Here is a 19,686-nt window from a genome sequence, read left to right as displayed (position 1 = left end):
TGAACAAGAAAGAACAATTTTAAGGAGAGAATTTGTAGGGATTAAAGAAAATTTTATATTGAGAGATACTTTGCAAAGAAGTTTAGGTAGCAAACATATTCAAATTATAATTAGATTTTTCAAAAGCACTAAATTAATAAATAAAATTTGATTGTTGTAATAGTAAATAAGATTTAAAACCATGAAGAACCACACTCCATACCAGTTGGTGGCGGTAATGCACATCTTCAAGTTATTTGCCAACTGCCAAAAAACAACACAGAAGAAGAAGAAGAAGAACTCACTGCCAGAGTGTTGCTCTTAGTGATACTACTGAGCCACGTTACCTTTGCCTTTGACCTTGCCTTGTACACCAAGTAATTTTGTCTTTGTATCCTGCAGGTTTCCTGAACCTGATTCTGCCTTGCATTGAATCCTGCCTGGATAAACCGTCTTCTGGAAGGAAGCAATCCAGTTCCATGAACAAAGACTCAAGTCTCTCATGACTTCGTTGGATCACGTCGGCTGGCAGCCTCCTGATTCCTGCGTACCTCGGACCTCCATCTGCGAACCCTGTCCACCCTCCTCCCTCCATTGCACCTCGTGGATTACAAACTCTCCTGGCTTACCATATCCACCAACTTCAGTCTCACTGGCAAACAACCACTTGGTTTCTCCACTCCCCTTCTGGCAGATCCCTCCACCATTCTTTGTAAGACTTATTATTTTCATGAGTTCAGCCCCAGAGTTATCCCTGTTTACCTTCTTGTTTATTTCTACAGTTTGCATCCTGGTTCCAGTTCTGTTGGATGGGTGCAAAAAACTTGTTATCACTCATGTAAAAACCTTGGGTTGGAAGGCACCTGCACTATGCCTTCCTCCCTGTGTGTGTGAGATCATTGTTATCTCTGTGTGAACCAGCCTCCTTTCCGTCTCACACACATACACCCTGTCTGAACTGTCTGTTGAACTGTGTATATAAATAAAGAGATAGGGTGTCAAAACTTTGTAGTTTCACTGCAAAGTGGGCTACCCTTGTCACAAGTAACTATGACTGTATCGTTCTTACCTCTGAGTTGACTAAATAATACCTAACATTTATTGGTCCTTCGAAGCCGGATTAATTCAATAACCTTATTTCTCTTTGCTTTAACAGTGACTCTGGGATCCGTGGGGGAAGCCTGACGTCGAGCGAAGCACCGCTGCACAGCCTCCATTAGCCGGAGTGGCTGAAAGTCCCGGTGTGTGTGAATTCACACCTGGCCAGTGGGTTATTGCCTTCCTCGGCGCGGGGTGACTCTCACAGGGTCCAAAGAGTCACCAAGAAGTCAACTCCGAGGTGAGACAGTTTTAAAATACAGTTCATAGGAAAAGTACTTAACAGTCGTTGGTAGTGCGTCGCCGGTAAGGACGCTGCATTAGGATGGTTTTATTCCACCGTGAAAGGAATAGTGACAAATTTGGTACAATCCCGCCGTGAAGGGGATTAAAGAAAACGACTGAGGATTATTCACCTGTGAGGGAATAGAGTAAGCGCTATATAAATAAAAGAAGAAAAGTACTTAAAAGTCGTTGGTAGTGCGTCGCCGGTAAGGACGCTGCATTGGGATGGTTTTATTCCACCGTGAAAGGAATAGTGACAAATTAAGGTAGGGCCCCGCCAAGAAGGGGGCCAAATAAAACGACTAAGGGTTATTCCCCTGCGAGGGAATAGAATAAGCGCTATAAAAGTAAAAAGAACGGAGTAAATTGAGCTCATAAAATAGCACCAAGTTAACTTAGAAAAATTACAAGGTACCTGAAACTAACTGTGTGACTGTGTTGTGTGTGTATGGAGGACTAAGCATTTTAATAGAATCATAGCAGGATTCTGCTAGTCCTGTGTTTTCTTTTGCCCAGATTAAAACTACGTACTGGTGACTTTGGAGATTCAGGTCGGATTTCATTCCAGAAAATTAACACCGCTGCGAATTAGTCGCAGTAGAAGGCCGTGTTAATGTCCTCTCCTTAAAGTCTCATGCCAGTGACCTTTTATCTGGGACATTTATACTATAATTAAACTAACATAAAACATAATGGGGAAGAAACAAAGTAAACTAATTGACTTAGAAGGGGAGGTAAAGTTTATGGAGAACTATGTAAAAGGAGCAGGTATGATCTGTCATAGATGGAATAAAAAATAAAAAACATGGGTTTTTGGGCAAATTAGATACAAAGGATGTCTTAAAATTACAAGGGGATCTAAAATTAGCAATAATGAAAACTAAAAAGAGAAAAATAACAAAGAACAATGGGGAAAGAACAGAGAAAAAGCTCTGATTTAACAGAAATATGTACACGATGGCATAAAAATACGGATTTTCAGGTAACTTAATTATCACTGAAATCCTAAAACTACACGGGGATCTTAAACTGGAGATTATGCATTCAAAAGATTCAAGAGACAATAAAAAACCTTGCCAGATTATAATTTCAAAGGGGACTTTTCAGTCCCTGAGTGCTCACAGTTGATAAACAGATTAAAACAAAAAGATGAATTAAAAAAACAACAATAAGAGCAGCTTTTAACTGACATAGCCATAATACTGAGGCCTTAAGAAAAGCACAGGAAAAAACTTTCAGCTTAACTGAAAACAAATAAAGGGGGGGGGGCGGACCGCCACCCATCCCAGGTTAGATTATAAAGACTAAGAGATGGTTTTAGAGGACGTGGTAAAAGAAGTTAAAAGAGGAGGTGACAATGTGGACAACATGGAAACTGTCCAACTGGACAACCCAGTGAACAATGACTAGAGTTGTTAAAGAAGTAATCTGAGAGTAAAAGATTTTGTAGGCAAGCATTAGTGAGAAACAGGTGCTTTAAAAATCATTCTATGGTGTTATACTACTAACAATATCATGATAAAATGCAAAAGATTCATTTTACAGGGAAATAATTCCATATTTGGCTCAGATTGTTTGCATTCTTGATTTTTCCTCTTTGAGAGAAGTTAAATTTCAGCTCTGTGAAACGACCTTGACAAAGAGATGCAGCTGCCTGAAAACAAAGATAAAACTTCTGCAAACAGCAGAAGTCTGTCTCTGCTGAAAGGTCTGAAAAAAAAAAAAAAAAAAATTGTAACTCTACCCTGCATGTGTCAAACTCAAGGTCCGCGGGCCAAAACCGGACCTCAGGAGTTTAGTGATTCTCTAGAAGTAGAGCCTTTTTAATATGGTGATTGTGTGCTTGAATGTTATTTTGTCAATCAATAAGCAGTTTTGTCTACATTCTGCCACAATCTGCCTTTTGAAAATGTTTTGAATCTTGCTCTTTATGTATAAAAAAAAAAAAAAAGAAAGAAAAGAAAAATTGGCTAAAGTCTGCAGACACAAAATGAACTTGGATTGAAGCTCTAACTATGTTTATTTAATCTGAGATCCTCTCCAAATGCAACAGTATATGTCAGTCTACATGAGATACTAACAACTTCACCTACTGGTATAATATAAAGATCTGAGTGAATATGTGAAACAAACAATGATGAAAGTTTTTCAACAGGTGATGCTCATCCAGAAGGAAGACAGTGTTCCTAGGAAATGCAGCTCATTCATTAACAATCATTTTTTCTCCTATAGGTGGAAGTTTTGCTGACTAATCATAGGCTGGATCTATGAAACATTATGTGCACAGACCAAATGACCAAGGTTCTGACTGACTTATGAACCTCACTGACCTGACAATGATAACATGACACCCAACAGATAACACCTTTAAGGTGGACCCACTAAGACCACCTTATTGATTCTTGGTGAATAAAAAAAAAAAGAATTGAAGCGTTCAAAACAGACCTAGTGGAAACAAAAGGGGTTATGAGGAAACAATGTGCATTTTAAGAATAATAGAAGTCAAATTATGTTCAAATTTTTGCAAATAAAAATTACTCTGACAGAAAAATAAGTAAGTAGTGTGTGAATGTGTGTGAATGGGAATGACTGATTTCATTGTAATGCATCTTTGAGGGACATTAAAAGCGCTAATAAAGGTCTGATGTTCTGATGATCTTTGCCAAATTTATATCTTAATAAGGTTTCCAGAATCTTTTTCAAAAAATCATTTAAAGATGGCAAAGGTTCTACCTGTATTGAAAATACTAATAACCATAAGAAAGTTCATAGATCCGTCTTGAATTTTTCCTAATTCTTTTACAAACAGGTTATTTAAACTTTCATGTGGCCAAATGTCTGTGTTTGACTTTCTGTTTTTGTGAAATAAATGTCTGTTTCATGTTATGTAAAAATTAGAGTCCTCAACATACCATAATAATATTAGGTCAGTTCTCTATGGTAAAACAAAAAGATTTTAACAGATGTTTAGACTTTTTCCAGTCAGGTTCAAAATGATTGAATTAGACTCAAACTTAACATAAGATGAAATGAACCTTAACATAATTACTGGACTGGACTGAAATAGAGAAAACGTGAGTTAATTGAAACAAACTTTAGTTACTTGAACTAAATACAAAGCTGACTGAAACTGTATGTTGTATCTATAAAACTGGGTAAGATAAACTAAGATTATAAGATATAATATGCCCTTCATTTTTTTGTGTTCATCAGTGAGTGAGTTTTTATTTTTTATTTTTAATAAGAACTAAACCAAGCATTATTTATAATAATAGCAACTACCAAAAATATTGATCTCATTTTTAAATGTAATAAGGACTTACTTTATAAAATATAATAAAAAAGAATAATAAGAATTTGGAAAAACAGAGGCTTTAAACCTCTGCAGGAACAGCACTGACACTGTCAAAGGTAGATCCTAATACAGGAATCTGGAAGCTCATTCTAGGGTGGATAGTCAAAGTCCATCCAAGGATACATTTAGATGAGGCAGAGGGACAAATACAGGGCTTAGCTGAGAGCAAAGAGAGCAACATGCATCCTGCCCTAGCTGCTGTCCCACCTGAACTGTGGTCCCAATCATCAACTGATGTAGGGCTTATAAAGGGGTTCCCACCATACAAGGTTAAACTAATATCTGAAAAAAGGCCATTAGTCCGTCAATACCCCTTAAAGCCAGAAGCTGAAGAAGGTACTAAGCCAGTAATACAAGATATGTTGAAGTCAGGAATATTAAGAGAAGCACCTGACGCTACATGCAAGGCATATCACACTGACATCACTATTATTATCACAGCCAAACATAACTCTAAAAAGATGTGCCCTTTAAATCCAAGTACTCTAATACCTACTGCAGAAGATGGAAAACCACATTCTTATAAAGCAAAAGTTGAAGAAGACAAAAAACCCAGACAAGACATTTCTCAAACCCTTATACCAGATTCATGTGTTGTGTTTGTAGATGGCTCAGCATCTAAAGATGAATATGGAAAGAATAGAGTTGGTTATGCAGTAACAACCATCGATAGGATAATAGAAGCTAAATCTCTACCCAATACATGCTCAGCCCAAACAGCAGAATTATATGCTGTAGTAAGAGCATGTGAATTACATGAGGGACAAATACTTACTATATACACACACAGCCAATACGTTTTCGGATCAGTACATCACCATGCTAAGATTTGGCAAAATAGAGGTTTTAAAACATCATCAGGGACAGAACTAACTCATTTCAACCTATTAAAGAGAAAATGTCAGATCTGCTATTTATAGACACAGACGTGCTGAAAGACGCCCAACAGTCAGCAACCAAGACAGAAATAAAGGCCTGGCTAAAGAGAGGAGCACAGAAAAAAGATGACATCTATCAGATAGAAGATAAACCAATCCTCCCAAAATATTTATACAACACAGCGGCTACAGTGACACATTGGGAAGACCCACGTGTCAAGGGGGGAATATGTCACATCTGGTAAAGCATTAATGCTACACTATAAATATTTCTGACTATGCAAATCATTTTTGCAGATCATGCATAATTTGTTGCAAACACGGGGGAAGAAATATTGCCTAGTTGTAATAGATGAACCTAGTGACACATTTCTTCCCCACATATGGTATCTCACAGATTATAAGGTCAGATAATGGAACTCATTTTGTAAATAAATTAATAGAACTAAGTTCTAATGCATTAGGGTTTCAGTTAAAGATTAAGGAAAACAATGGAAGAAACAGGGAGGCCATGGCCCGAATGCCTATCCCTGGTTAAATTATGGATGAGAATAACTCCAAATCAAACTGGTCTTACTCCATTTGCCACCTAATGTACATCATTGTATGGCTCCACCCACTATATTCTGAGTCTGAGATCACGTGACACCAAGTTGCTGATGTGAATTTGTATTCTCAAAGAAATAGTACATGGCAGACCGTTTTCTCTGCCCTCTGACATGAATGAAATAGAGAAAGCACAACAGGAACCTTCATTAGCTGAGTGGATGAATAAAATGTTGCAGACAAAAGAAGAACAAATGTCCAGTGGTCTGCCGATAATCTCTGCTCCTATCCCACAGAATGAGGCCTGGAGACCTGGTCCTGATTAAGACACTCCACCGGAAGGATTGGAGCACTCCTTGGTGGAAAGGGCCGTTTCAAATACTCCTAACAACGCCCACAGCTCTGAAAATAGCAGAGAGGCCTTCCTGGATTCATAAAAGCCACTGTAAGCCAGTTTTGCCGTTACAGGAGCCAAACCAACCGACGGGGTAGCAGAGGAAGTCCGGGTTCAAAGATGGCCCAGCGTCTCAAACCGGTGAAGAAAACAGCTGATCTGCGCCCAATTATAAAATGGCTCTCTGTAACATGTGGACAGAACTGATAAGCCTGAGCTTAATTCTGGTAGCAGGACTCTTTCTCTATCTAAAGCAGGATCCACAGGAGGTGATACCGAACCAGAAGAGATGGACATCAGACGGGACCCATCTCAGAACACTGACGGAAGAACATGACGCACATCCATTCCTACAGAATTTCTGGTATTGTTCATGGTGGCATATGCAACACTGAACCAGGTAGAAATGCACGAAAATGAAGGGGACGATTATGATGACATGTTGTAAATAAATCACATCAAAAGCCTGAGTGTACTCATACATTGTATTTCATAAAATAACCTTACAGCAGAAAATCGGAAGAAGTTGTTGCTTAAGTGAAATGAGAAAAAGTACAATGATGACATAAACAGGGCAGATTTTTTAATTCTTTTATTTTTATGATTTCAAGTATTATTCTTTTATTTTTATGATTTCAAGTATTATTCTTTTATTTTTATGATTTCAAGTATTATTCTTTTATTTTTATGATTTCAAGTATTATTCTTTTATTTTTATGATTTCAAGTATCATTCTTTTATTTTTATGATTTCAAGTATCATTATTTTATTTTTATGATTTCAAGTATCATTATTTTATTTTTATGATTTCAAGTATCATTATTTTATTTTTATGATTTCAAGTATTATTCTTTTATTTTTATGATTTCAAGTATTATTCTTTTATTTTTATGATTTCAAGTATTATTCTTTTATTTTTATGATTTCAAGTATCATTCTTTTATTTTTATGATTTCAAGTATCATTATTTTATTTTTATGATTTCAAGTATCATTCTTTTATTTTTATGATTTCAAGTATCATTATTTTATTTTTATGATTTCAAGTATTAATCAACATTTAACTTTTAATGGTCGCCGAGGGCGGCGGGGCCGTATGAGTATTTCCCACAAAATATAATCTGTTTACCGTCCGTGGGTTTTCGCTCATACAAAGTATTTTTCTTACTCGTTTTTATATTAAATGTTTTTACTTGTGATAAAAGGAGGGACTGTTGGATGGGTGCAAAAAACTTGTTATCACTCATGTAAAAACCTTGGGTTGGAAGGCACCTGCACTATGCCTTCCTCCCTGTGTGTGTGAGATCATTGTTATCTCTGTGTGAACCAGCCTCCTTTCCGTCTCACACACATACACCCTGTCTGAACTGTCTGTTGAACTGTGTATATAAATAAAGAGATAGGGTGTCAAAACTTTGTAGTTTCACTGCAAAGTGGGCTACCCTTGTCACAAGTAACTCTGACTGTATCGTTCTTACCTCTGAGTTGACTAAATAATACCTAACAAGTTCCCTGCATTATTCACCCAGTTGTAAATTACCGAACAATACCGTCTCCTGAATTGCTTTCTGCATGTGGGTCAAATCCTTTAAACTCAATATGACACTGTGAAAGAACGCAATACTTTTACCATGTAACAGGAAGGCTACACAGAGTTCCACAAACTTCCTTTGTTTTATGTCTATGAAATTTGATCCTCTATGTGTAATGAAACATGATGAATTTGGAAATATTCACAGCCTTTTGAAAATCTCAGATTTAAAGTGAGGATCTACAGGGGTTGGACAATGAAACTGAAACACTTGGTTTTAGACCACAATAATTTATTAGTATGGTGTAGGGCCTCCTTTTGCAGCCAATACAGCGTCAATTCATCTTGGGAATGACATATACAAGTCCTGCACAGTGGTCAGAGGGATTTTAAGCCATTCTTCTTGCAGGATAGTGGCCAGGTCACTACGTGATACTGGTGGAGGAAAATGTTTCCTGACTTGCTCCTCCAAAACACCCCAAAGTGGCTCAATATTTAGATCTGGTGACTGTGCAGGCCATGGGAGATGTTCAACTTCACTTTCATGTTCATCGAACCAATCTTTCACCAGTCTTGCTGTGTGTATTGGTGCATTGTCATCCTGATACACGGCACCGCCTTCAGGATACAATGTTTGGACCATTGGATGCACATGGTCCTCAATAATGGTTCAGTAGACCTTGGCAGTGACGCGCCCATCTAGCACAAGTATTGGGCCAAGGGAATGCCATGATATGGCAGCCCAAACTATCACTGATCCACCCCCATGCTTCACTCTGCGCATGCAACAGTCTGGGTGGTACGCTTCTTTGGGGCTTCTCCACACCGTAACTCTCCTGGATGTGGGGAAAACAGTAAAGGTGGACTCATCAAAGAACAATGCATGTTTCACATTGTCCACAGCCCAAGATTTGCGCTCCTTGCACCATTGAAACCGATTGGCATGAGTGACCAAAGGTTTGGCTATAGCAGCCCGGCCGTGTATATTGACCCTGTGGAGCTCCAGACGGACAGTACTGGTGGAAACAGGAGAGTTGAGGTGCACATTTAATTCTGTCGTGATTTGGGCAGCTGTGGTTTTGTTTTTTTGGATACAATCCAGATTAGCACCCAAACATCCCTTTCAGACAGCTTCCTCTTGCGTCAACAGTTAATTCTGTTTGATGTGGTCCATCCTTCTTGGTGGTATCCTGACATTACCCTGGATACCGTGGCTCTTGATACATCACAAAGACTTGCTGTCTTGGTCACAGATGCGCCAACAAGACGTGCACCAACAATTTGTCCTCTTTTGAACTCTGGTAGGTCACCCATAATGTTGTGTGCATTTCAATATTTTGAGCAAAACTGTGCTCTTACCCTGCTAATTGAACCTTTGCACTCTGCTCTTACTGGTGCAATGTGCAATCAATGAAGACTGGCTATCAGGCTGGTCCGATTTAACCATGAAACCTCCCACACTAAAATGACAGGTGTTTCAGTTTCATTGTCCAACCCCTGTACATTTTTTATGGAATAAACATGGAGACTACAGTTTTAATAAAGCTTGCCACGCCAGCTCTGTAAATAACTGTTTTGTCACATTGCAGAGCTGACCACAGGTCAGTGTAATATTTGTATGCTTTTTCTCTCACCTCTTTCTGCAGGGTGCAACAGGCAGGTGCTTCCACACAGCTGTGGATCATCAGGAGCAATTAAGTAAGCAGCAGGAACCCTGAAGGAGGCATTATATTATTAACTCTCCTGAATGGTAATCAGACCAGCAAACCAAGCTCTGCATTCTTGTTATACTGACCTTGTTACTTACCTGAGCCCTTACTTCTCTCTTCCTAGAGTGAAGTAGATCTAGGACTCAGACCTGGATTTCCAGCTCAATGTTCTGTGTCCCAAATTTGTCGTTGGAAGGGAACACTTGACTGTGTAACTCCACCGAAAACCTCCTTCAGACCTGCAAAGCCAAGAGAAGTACCCACTTTAACTCCAGACTGTGGGTTTTCAAAATACCCTCCAACTCCAGTCACCTCACATCATAGAGAACCAGCCTTAGCAATCACTCACAAAGATCTTACCTGTCTACCCCAGCCTTTGTCACACTGCTCACCTTGTCTTGGAAAATCCATCTCAAACTTACCAGTAAGAAATCCTACCTGTTCAATCCAGTTGTTACCTCCAGCTATCTGTACTCACTTCTCTCTCTCCCTGAGTGCCTCGATCTGCAGAAACCAGACCCTGGGCAAACCACCACAGCTTTGTTTGTGTTTTCAATAAACCTGTTCAAACTTATACTCTGCCTCTGTAATTGTACCCTATGATGTGCCCTATGACTATTCATCATTCACTCTCCATTTGTTAATACTGCCCATTGCCTTATTCAGATGACTTTCACTTGGAGCTTTGGGTCCACATGTTTTTATTTAAACATACTTTAATAAATTAAGAATTTGTCAAAGCAGAAACGGTAACCAAACTTTTTCCAAACAACTGCAAGGTCATACCCTGGAAGATATGCATAGGACACCTCAAATACAGTCATAACCAAACATTTGGGAAGCAAAACAAATATTGGCTTTTGTGGCAAATACATTTTCTGTTGTACTAAGGAAAAACATTTCATACATAAACACTTGTCAGTAACTTCATGAACGATTCAGTAATTACAGTGTTGACCTGAATATTGTTCCTTCCTTCCATCCACCCACCCACTCAGATCACATCACCGTCCTTAATGATCCAAGGCATCCTCAGGCCTGAAGGGATACATAGTCTTTCCTTTGAATTCTGAATGTGCCTCAGGGTCTCCTTTAAGCAGGTCATACAACACCTCCAAAAAGATGCTCCCATAAGGCATCCTGATCAAATACCCAAACCACCTCAACTGTATTTGCTTTATTTCAAGGTTCCCCAAATGACAGAGCTACTCCTCCTATCTCTAAGGTAGACACCAGCCACACTATGGAGGAAGCTCATTTCAGCCAATTATACCCACAAATGGTTATTTTAGTCATGATCCATAGTGAGGGTTTGACCATTGGCAGACCAATAAATCGGCAAAACGGACTATTGGTGCAGACGAGGCCCCCAATCCATCTCTTGCTCCGTCAAGGTACTCACTTGAGGCAAAAACTGAACCCAAACCCAATGCCAACACAACAGCATCACCTGTTAAAAAGTAAAGATGAACCCAAGAGGGTCCCCAACCAGACATTCCACAACTACACCTTGAGACTCTGTCTGCTGTTTTTCAGTTCATGGTTCATACAAATACAGGTCCTTCTCAAAATATTAGCATATTGTAATAAAGTTCATTATTTTCCATAATGTCTGATGAAAATTTAACATTCATATATTTTAGATTCATTGCACACTAACTGAAATACATTCCTCAGGTCAAGCCACTTTTGAACCAGAAACAGCGGCAGAAGCGCCTGACCTGGGCTACAGAGAAGCAGCACTGGACTGTTGCTCAGTGGTCCAAAGTACTTTTTTCGGATGAAAGCAAATTCTGCATGTCATTCGGAAATCAAGGTGCCAGAGTCTTGAGGAAAACTGGGGAGAAGGAAATGCCAAAATGCCAGAAGTCCAGTGTCAAGTACCCACAGTCAGTGATGGTCTGGGGTGCCGTGTCAGCTGCTGGTGTTGGTCCACTGTGTTTTATCAAGGGCAGGGTCAATGCAGCTAGCTATCAGGAGATTTTGGAGCACTTCATGCTTCCATCTGCTGAAAAGCTTTATGGAGATGAAGATTTCATTTTTCAGCACGACCTGGCACCTGCTCACAGTGCCAAAACCACTGGTAAATGGTTTACTGACCATGGTATCACTGTGCTCAATTGGCCTGCCAACTCTCCTGACCTGAACCCCATAGAGAATCTGTGGGATATTGTGAAGAGAACGTTGAGAGACTCAAGATCCAACACTCTGGATGAGCTAAAGGCCGCTATCGAAGCATCCTGGGCCTCCATAAGACCTCAGCAGTGCCACAGGCTGATTGCCTCCATGCCACGCCGCATTGAAGCAGTCATTTCTCCAAAGGATTCCCGACCAAGTATTGAGTGCATAACTGTACATGATTATTTGAAGGTTGACGTTTTTTGTATTAAAAACACTTTTCTTTTATTGGTTGGATGAAATATGCTAATTTTGTGAGATAGGAATTTTGGGTTTTCATGAGCTGTATGCCAAAATCATCCGTGTTAAGACAATAAAAGACCTGTAATATTTCAGTTAGTGTGCAATGAATTTAAAATATATGAATGTTAAATTTTCATCATGACATTATGGAAAATAATGAACTTTATCACAATATGCTAATATTTTGAGAAGGACCTGTAGACACAACCGCCATTACCAACTGCTGGAATTTCAGGTTTCTGAGCTCAGCTGTGGGAAGAAAGGATCTCCTGTAGCGGTCTGTCTTGTCTGATGCTCATCCCACAATCATGCCTGTGCTTTGGTCCAACTCTAAACACACACAACTGGACAAATATAAGCATTAAATATAGTTTCTTGACTACAAGTTGCCAACATTGTCAGGATTTGCAAGGGGCAGTACACAAAATTGTTGCTTGCTATTCAATTAAAAAAGTACGCCCACCCCCACTCCGAAAAGAACTAAAAATGACCCAAAACAACCCAAGTCTGTTCAGCTACCAGTCCAGAAAGGGAGATGATCCCTTTTTCAGTTCCTGCTGACTGGAGGAGCTTTGGAGGGCAATATGGTGCTCTCTTGACCTGATGACCCAGATGTCATTTGTCTGCAGGAATCATGGAACGCGGGAGCTGCAGGGAGCTGCAGGGTGGCGGTGAGTGTGGTATCACGACGAAAGGGCGGTGAGTAGACCTGCGTGATCAAGTGAGGGTGTATTCATATCAGCAAAATCAAACACACCTTCTAACTGAGGTGTTGAGGTGAAAACAGATTCGAATTGGCTTCTATGTAACAGATATTCAATAAATTGGACCATAGGATTTTGCACAAGCCAGGACATTCTGGTGAATTCCAGGCATGTTTGTCCCCTCACCTTTTAAAACTGAATGAAATAGAGTCCTAACAACACTAAGTATACCAACCACTTTATTAAGCCCTATTATGACCTCAGCAATTCCCCCGCTCTCATTGGCTTCGATATTACAGTTCTCTGCAGCTCGCCATATAATCTGATGGCCTTTTTCGGCTGTGCCAGTCATCCTTAATCTTCCAGGGTATCAGCTTTGCAGGGCTGCTTTAGTTAAAAGAAGGATTTTGCCCTCCCACCATTTGGGTCCTTCCTCTCTTTCCCGCCAACATTTCGCAGATTTTATGATGAATGGAGCATTATCAGGGCACGGAGGTAAAACAGATTAAAATGACATCTAAAGCGGAAGAATGATCCTCCTCATTTGTGGCAGCTGTGTTGAGGCGATGAGCTTGGATAAGTCAGGGGTCAGCTGACTAAACTAGGTGGTTATGCAACACACAGAGCCAGTTGGGGCCGTGATGATGATGATGATGATGCACTGACGGACCCTGAGAAAAAGAGGCTCGAACTGTTTTAATGACTTATGAATGATGCAGAAGCTTCCTCTCAGATGTGCATAATGGAGCATTAATAGGATATCACGACATAGATAACATGAGGTCGTGTGTGGCCTGCAGGTCTACTCATGCATGCATAAAACATGGTAGGATTTCCATCCTCTGAAACACATTTTTGACCTCATGCTGAGTAAGAAACAAAGCTAACCTGAAACAATGACTTCACTAATCATTTCATGCAGGGATAAAATTACCCTAAAACATTTCAAATGTCTGGATTTGTAATGTGTTCTCAATAAAGCTCCTATAGGAATTACACGGAAATCAGTTTGCTAAACAGTGTGCATACTATGCCTAGTTGCGTGATATAAAACAGAATCTGCTCTACCCTATGAAGTACTGTGTGCTTTTTAACATACTTAGATGTATTAGCATTTAATATTAATTTTAACAGTAAAACCAAATAAAAGATCTTTGAATTTTTTTTGTAAAATGCAAGTAAAAGACAAATCCAATCTCTTGTGAGGAATACAGTAGGGACTACTCTGTAGTTTGCACTTTTTCCTTGCAGCAAGAGGTTCCTGGCTACGAATCCCAGCTTGGGGTATTTCTGCCTAGAGTTTGCATGGTCTCCCTGCACATGAAAGGGTTCTCTCCGGTTTCATCCCGCAGTCCAAAAACATGACTGTTTTGAGTTTGTGCGTGCATGCTTATCTGTCCTGTGTGTCTCCCTGTTCCCCTGTGATAAACTGACATCCTGTCCAAGGTGTACCCTTGGTAACTTCTCACCCAGTGACTGTTGGAGATAGGCACCAGCAGCCCATGACTCTACAACGATATGCGATTATAGACAATGGATGGATGGAATAAATTGTCACTGTCCACAGATGTTTAGGTTTTGTTTTGTTTTTCTTTTGTGTTTTGACCTTTTTCTCGCTGTTTAAGGCCTTGCTTTATTCAGTTTATTTCCCTGTGCTCATTATTGTTAATAGGTGGTTGCCGTACTAGTTCATTTCCTTGTATTTAGTTTCTTAGTTTATTCTCGTGTTCTGTTTTTTGAACATTCATTCATTCATCTTCTATACCGCTTATTCCATAGTGGGTCACGGGGGAGCTGGTGCTCAACTCCAGCAGTCCATGGGCAAGAGTTAGGGTACCCCCTGGACAGGTCGCCAATCCATCGCAGGGCAGAACATTTGGAATTATTTTCTGCTAGATTTAGAGATCTAGCAGAAAATAGATTTATTAGTCTACTTCCTTCAATTTCCCTGGTTTCACTCTGCCACAGCTGCCCAAAAAATATTCTCCCTTTGTCAAAAAACAACAGCAAAATAAAACTCCTACTAAGGTCAGATGAGATATGGTAATTCAATTCAATTCAATTCAAAGATACTTTATTGATCCCCGAGGGGAAATTAGAATTCCAGTACAACCCATCCAAACATACATCATGACACAAGACAAGGGGTGGACGGGTCACCGAGGCTTTGCTGCCCACTCACAGGCGTGCCCTTGCTAGATGAGAAAAGAGGCCACATTAGGTAAGTAGAGGGAACAAATCATATTTCACACTTTATCCTTAGCAGTATACAGTTTGAGATTGCAAAAAACCTCAGCACAAAGAAGCAACAAGTTGACAAAACAACATCATGCCGGGAACGGTGAAGGTGGTGTGAGGGGTGCATATGTTTATTTTGAGCATGTGTGTGTGTGCAAGTGAGTGTGTGCAAGTAAGTCCATGAAGCACTGTCACAGAGGCCATTGTCCTTGATGGTACGTTGGAATGTTCATCAACCGGCCAAGTTCTGAGCAGGTCCACAGATGTCCTCAGGAAAGGGAGGTAAATGGTATATGGTATATGGTCAAGTAAATTGTTAATGTCATTGCAGTTACGCACAAGTTGGGCTGCGGATGAAACTTTAATCCAACGTATTTTTCTTGTAGACACACCCAAACAACATTAATTCCCCTCAGGTTATGTTGTTTACCTAAAATTTACTAGACTGTGTGTAAACCTTTAGAAGAACACCCTGCAATGGCTTTACATTACTCCAAAGTTCTTTTTCCTGCTGTACTAAAAACTAAACTCAGAGTATAAGACCTAAATGTAAAAAAGTAGTATATAAAAAACTGATATGAGAATTGATCAGATCAGCTGCAACTATGTGAGTCAAAAACCGTTCTGAAACCCTGTACTTTGTAACTGTAAAGACAAGATAGCACATTTTCAAAATAATGGGTCACAAGAATTGATTTGACTATCCTTGCAGATATTAAAACACACAATGCCACAGTATAGCCATGAAAGCTACTAATGTTGGAGGTCAGCGAGTGTCATTCGAGTCACCATGCTGAATTTGAAGACAGCAACAGTTACAGTTGGCCATTAAAGACTGTTATTACATGTCAGCAGTGGTACCAACTGCTTCTTGTATCGACTCTAAATGGGAGCCAATAATAGTTTATGATAAAACATTTTCACCCAGCTTGTTTTCTAACAAAAGCTGTCATAACACAGAAGCCTGATGGCAGACAGTGATAACATGGAGGTGCTTCATTAATGAGAGCTCTCCATGACAGGGACTCCACTCTGATTTAAATCTCCTCAAGATAAGCACCAACACTCATTACATACTCTGTGGGCTTGGTTCAATATGTAGATCCCGTTGGGCTGTGTGCATTATCATATGTATGTCACTTGCCTCGTTGCATAACGATTTTAAAGAGACAGCATTTGAACTTTGACAATGACGTCCATTTTATGTTGTAGTACACTGGCTGCGGTAAAAAGCTTTGTCCTTGCAGTTTAGTGTTGAGCACAATACTGTGATTATAAGAAACGTACAACTCAGCCTCTGTGTGCACTGATCTAAAATATGCATTTTATTACCACGTGCAATGGAGTAGAATATAGACAGTGGGACTTACAGGGCCAGCAAATGATGACAAGTAGACTCTGAAATATGCAGACTGATGGAGGAGTGAAAAAGGAAATTTGGGACCCGTGGCAGAATGTCTGACTTTGTCGATCTGATTTGGGTGATGCTGCGTGATAGGGAGCTGGCAGAGGACTGGGCTCTGCACCTCCCCTACTGGAGGTCATAGCAGATGTTGTTGACACACAAACCCAGTCAACAGCTCCAACCCCTCCTTTGCCCTTTACTATTGTCCTTCTTAAGAGCTCCCAAACAATGAAATGAGGGCTAGGAGAGGCGTATTGCATGTGATAACCATACACAAAAGTATGAGTCTACAGTATCCATCATCATGTTCAATATTTAAATTTAGTACTGGTAATCTGTATATATTGCAACTTGACTCCTGTTCAGTGCCAAGAGAAGCAGAGCAGCTCATGCTGACACCCTTAAAGCAACACTGCAAGAGTCACAGCAACACAGTGGGCTTCCTCAAGCCTCTGGGGGTGATTCCAAAACAAAACATGTTTTTATTTTAACTCTTCATTCACCTTTAATTTTTCAACTTTTTGTCACTTTACAACTAGAAACTGCAGTGTTTTCTAGCAGGATTTAATGTGATAGACTAACACAGAGCAGATCATAACTGTGAAGTGGAAGGAAAAGGATACAAAGTCTTCAAAATGTTTTTTGCTATTAAAACATTAAAAAGTGCTGCATTATTTTCATTATTTTGGTTCACTTTCACCAGCCATATCCAGGCCCGATTACGGCCTGATCTGTAACATGAAATCATGTAAACAGGACCTGTATGACAAAATGAAGTAGGTTAAAAAAATTTTTAAACTGGTTGGAAACAATTATCACTGAGATTTATCAGTCTGTAAAGGACAATAACACTCTTTCTACAGGGATAAAAATCTAAAAATAATGTCCCATGTATCTGTAATTTGACACCTCTAAATAAAATTCAGTTCTAATAATCTGCTTCAGAGGTTATCTAGTCAGAGCATACCTGTGTGTTAATCTCAACAAACAGTTTAGGTCACAATTATTTATGTCTATGGCACATATGGATTTTTAATTATTATTTTTAAACCATGGTATCTGATATGAAATGAGAGGCATCTCTCAAAAGATAATTAGACAAATTACCAAAAAAGTACGTGTAAAATCACTTTTACCCTTCTCAATTATCAATAGAGAAATCTTTATTGGCGTTACAGAAATCAAACCCAACACATGTTTGTCCACCTAAGCTGACAGCAAATGACAAGCATTTTTCAGAGACTAGTTAACAATTAGTTGCGCACTTCACAAATCTGGCCTTTATGTAAAAGTGACAACGAGAAAGCCAGTGATAAAAAAAGTAATCTTTAAAGTTTGCCATAAGCCATGTGGTGACACAGTAAACTTGTAGATAAAGGTGGTCTAGTCAGATGAGACCAACGTTTAAACGTTTTAAACATACTGCCTGAGCTCCGACGCTTAGGTTTCATCTGGCTTAGATCAAAGCAATTAAATCACAGTTTAGATCTAAATCCAAATTAGAACCGGTAGAAAAACTTGTCAGTTGTTGTTCACTGAAGCTCTCCATCCAGTCTGACTGATTTAGGGCCAGTTACCAAAGAGAACCAAAAAATCTCTCTTAAATGTGCAAAGCTGGTTGAGACACAACCCAAAAGACCTGCAGCCATAACTGTAGCAAAACACGCTTCAGGACAGAGGGGGTGAATACAAATACTTTGCACACTTTTCAGATTTTTAATTGTGAGAAGCTTTTACAACTACTGCCTTGCTCTTCACTGTTATTCTCTACCTTGTGCTAACATGTATCACATAAGTTCCCATAAGATGCAGCAAAGTTTGTGGCAGTAATGTGACAAGAAGTGTGTATACCTTTGCAAGGCACTGTAAATAACTGTTCAAAGCAATGATAAAACTGGGGTAGTATTGCACCAAATAAGTTTTGTCTATCATACACCCCCCCTCCCCCACGGCTTCCCACATGGCAGGTTAAGGACTTAGCTTTCTTCTTTTATTTAATAGCTTACCTCAGTTTTATGTATTTTTCATGTCAAAGTCAGGACCGCAATGCCAGGGCTGTTTTGTTTAATGTCGCGCAATAAATGGATGTAGACCTTCATAATTCATGGCACATGTGTCTTGTGTTATGTTTTAAGTTCCTGTCTGTGGGAATGTTTATTGTTCAAACGTTGTCTGCAGTTAGAGTTTCGCTTGAAGTGAATCCACATTCCGCCGAACAAACATGACCATCATTGCAGATTTTATGATTGACAAGCTGATAATAAATTGAGATGTTGTAAAGTTACTATTTCCTGTCATCCAGGCCAATGATTTTCCTCCCAGGAGCGCTTCACTGTTATTTTTAGGCTGGAAAAAGCTCATCTGCTGTTCCCTAGGTGGGAGGCCCAGCCCATGGGATCTTTCCCAGCAGTCTTTTCATCTCGCTTGTCTCTTATTGTCTTGGCCAGCTATCTGACAGACTGACTACAGACTTTCCTGTATCATCATATCCTCTCCCTGATTCTTGGATCTTCACTCTGATCCATGGATATGATTCTTTGCTATCATAGTCTAACTAATGTTCCAGCTGTTTCTTCTAAGTAAAGGATTCTAAATCTGGCATTTGACAAATCATATTTTCTACATGTGCTTGACTATGTAGGATCGTTTCTTATAAATATAACAGACCTCTGATTCTTGTAACCTTTCTGTGATGTAAGGGATATAAAAAAAGAGAGTGAGCATGCAAGCAGAAAATGTTAGACATGAATGACGACCTGTAGTACCTGTTTAACCTGAAATGCTGGAATCCTCTCAGGGAGGTCCACATATTTAATAACTGCTAAGCGACTGAGTCAGAGGACAACTGAAATGAAGTCAGCTGAGACATAACTTCCACAGCCATATTTATTTAGCTGCAAACACCTGACTGATATTGGTGAGATCATTCATAAAAAACAAGTTTATAACTTTATGTTTATTGAAACAAGATACAGCTAAGTAAAACATCTGATCTAAACTGAAATAAAGACATTAACAGCCGCCTTTAATTTAGCAAATCTCAGCTCCTGAGACTAATAGCTGCACGCATGCGCCATCAGAAACCCTGGTGCCTTCAAGTGATCATTATAAACCTCTGACAACATTCAAACCTAATTATGTCCT

The 19,686-nt window shown here is 39.5% G+C and overlaps 1 long non-coding RNA gene across 1 annotated transcript; it reads left to right on the top strand.

The window, feature by feature from the left end:
* The first annotated feature begins 305 nt into the window (after window positions 1-305).
* Window positions 306-10,348, top strand: LOC124857377. Its single transcript, XR_007035578.1, has 3 exons — window positions 306-691; window positions 9,712-9,815; window positions 9,899-10,348. It is a non-coding gene; the product is annotated as an uncharacterized LOC124857377 (long non-coding RNA).
* Window positions 10,349-19,686: the final 9,338 nt, after the last annotated feature.

This window comes from Girardinichthys multiradiatus, chromosome 20 (assembly GCF_021462225.1).
Source record: "Girardinichthys multiradiatus isolate DD_20200921_A chromosome 20, DD_fGirMul_XY1, whole genome shotgun sequence".
NCBI lineage: Eukaryota > Metazoa > Chordata > Actinopteri > Cyprinodontiformes > Goodeidae > Girardinichthys > Girardinichthys multiradiatus.
Note: the sequence above shows the minus strand (reverse complement) of the source record. Positions and strands in the feature narration are given on the sequence as shown.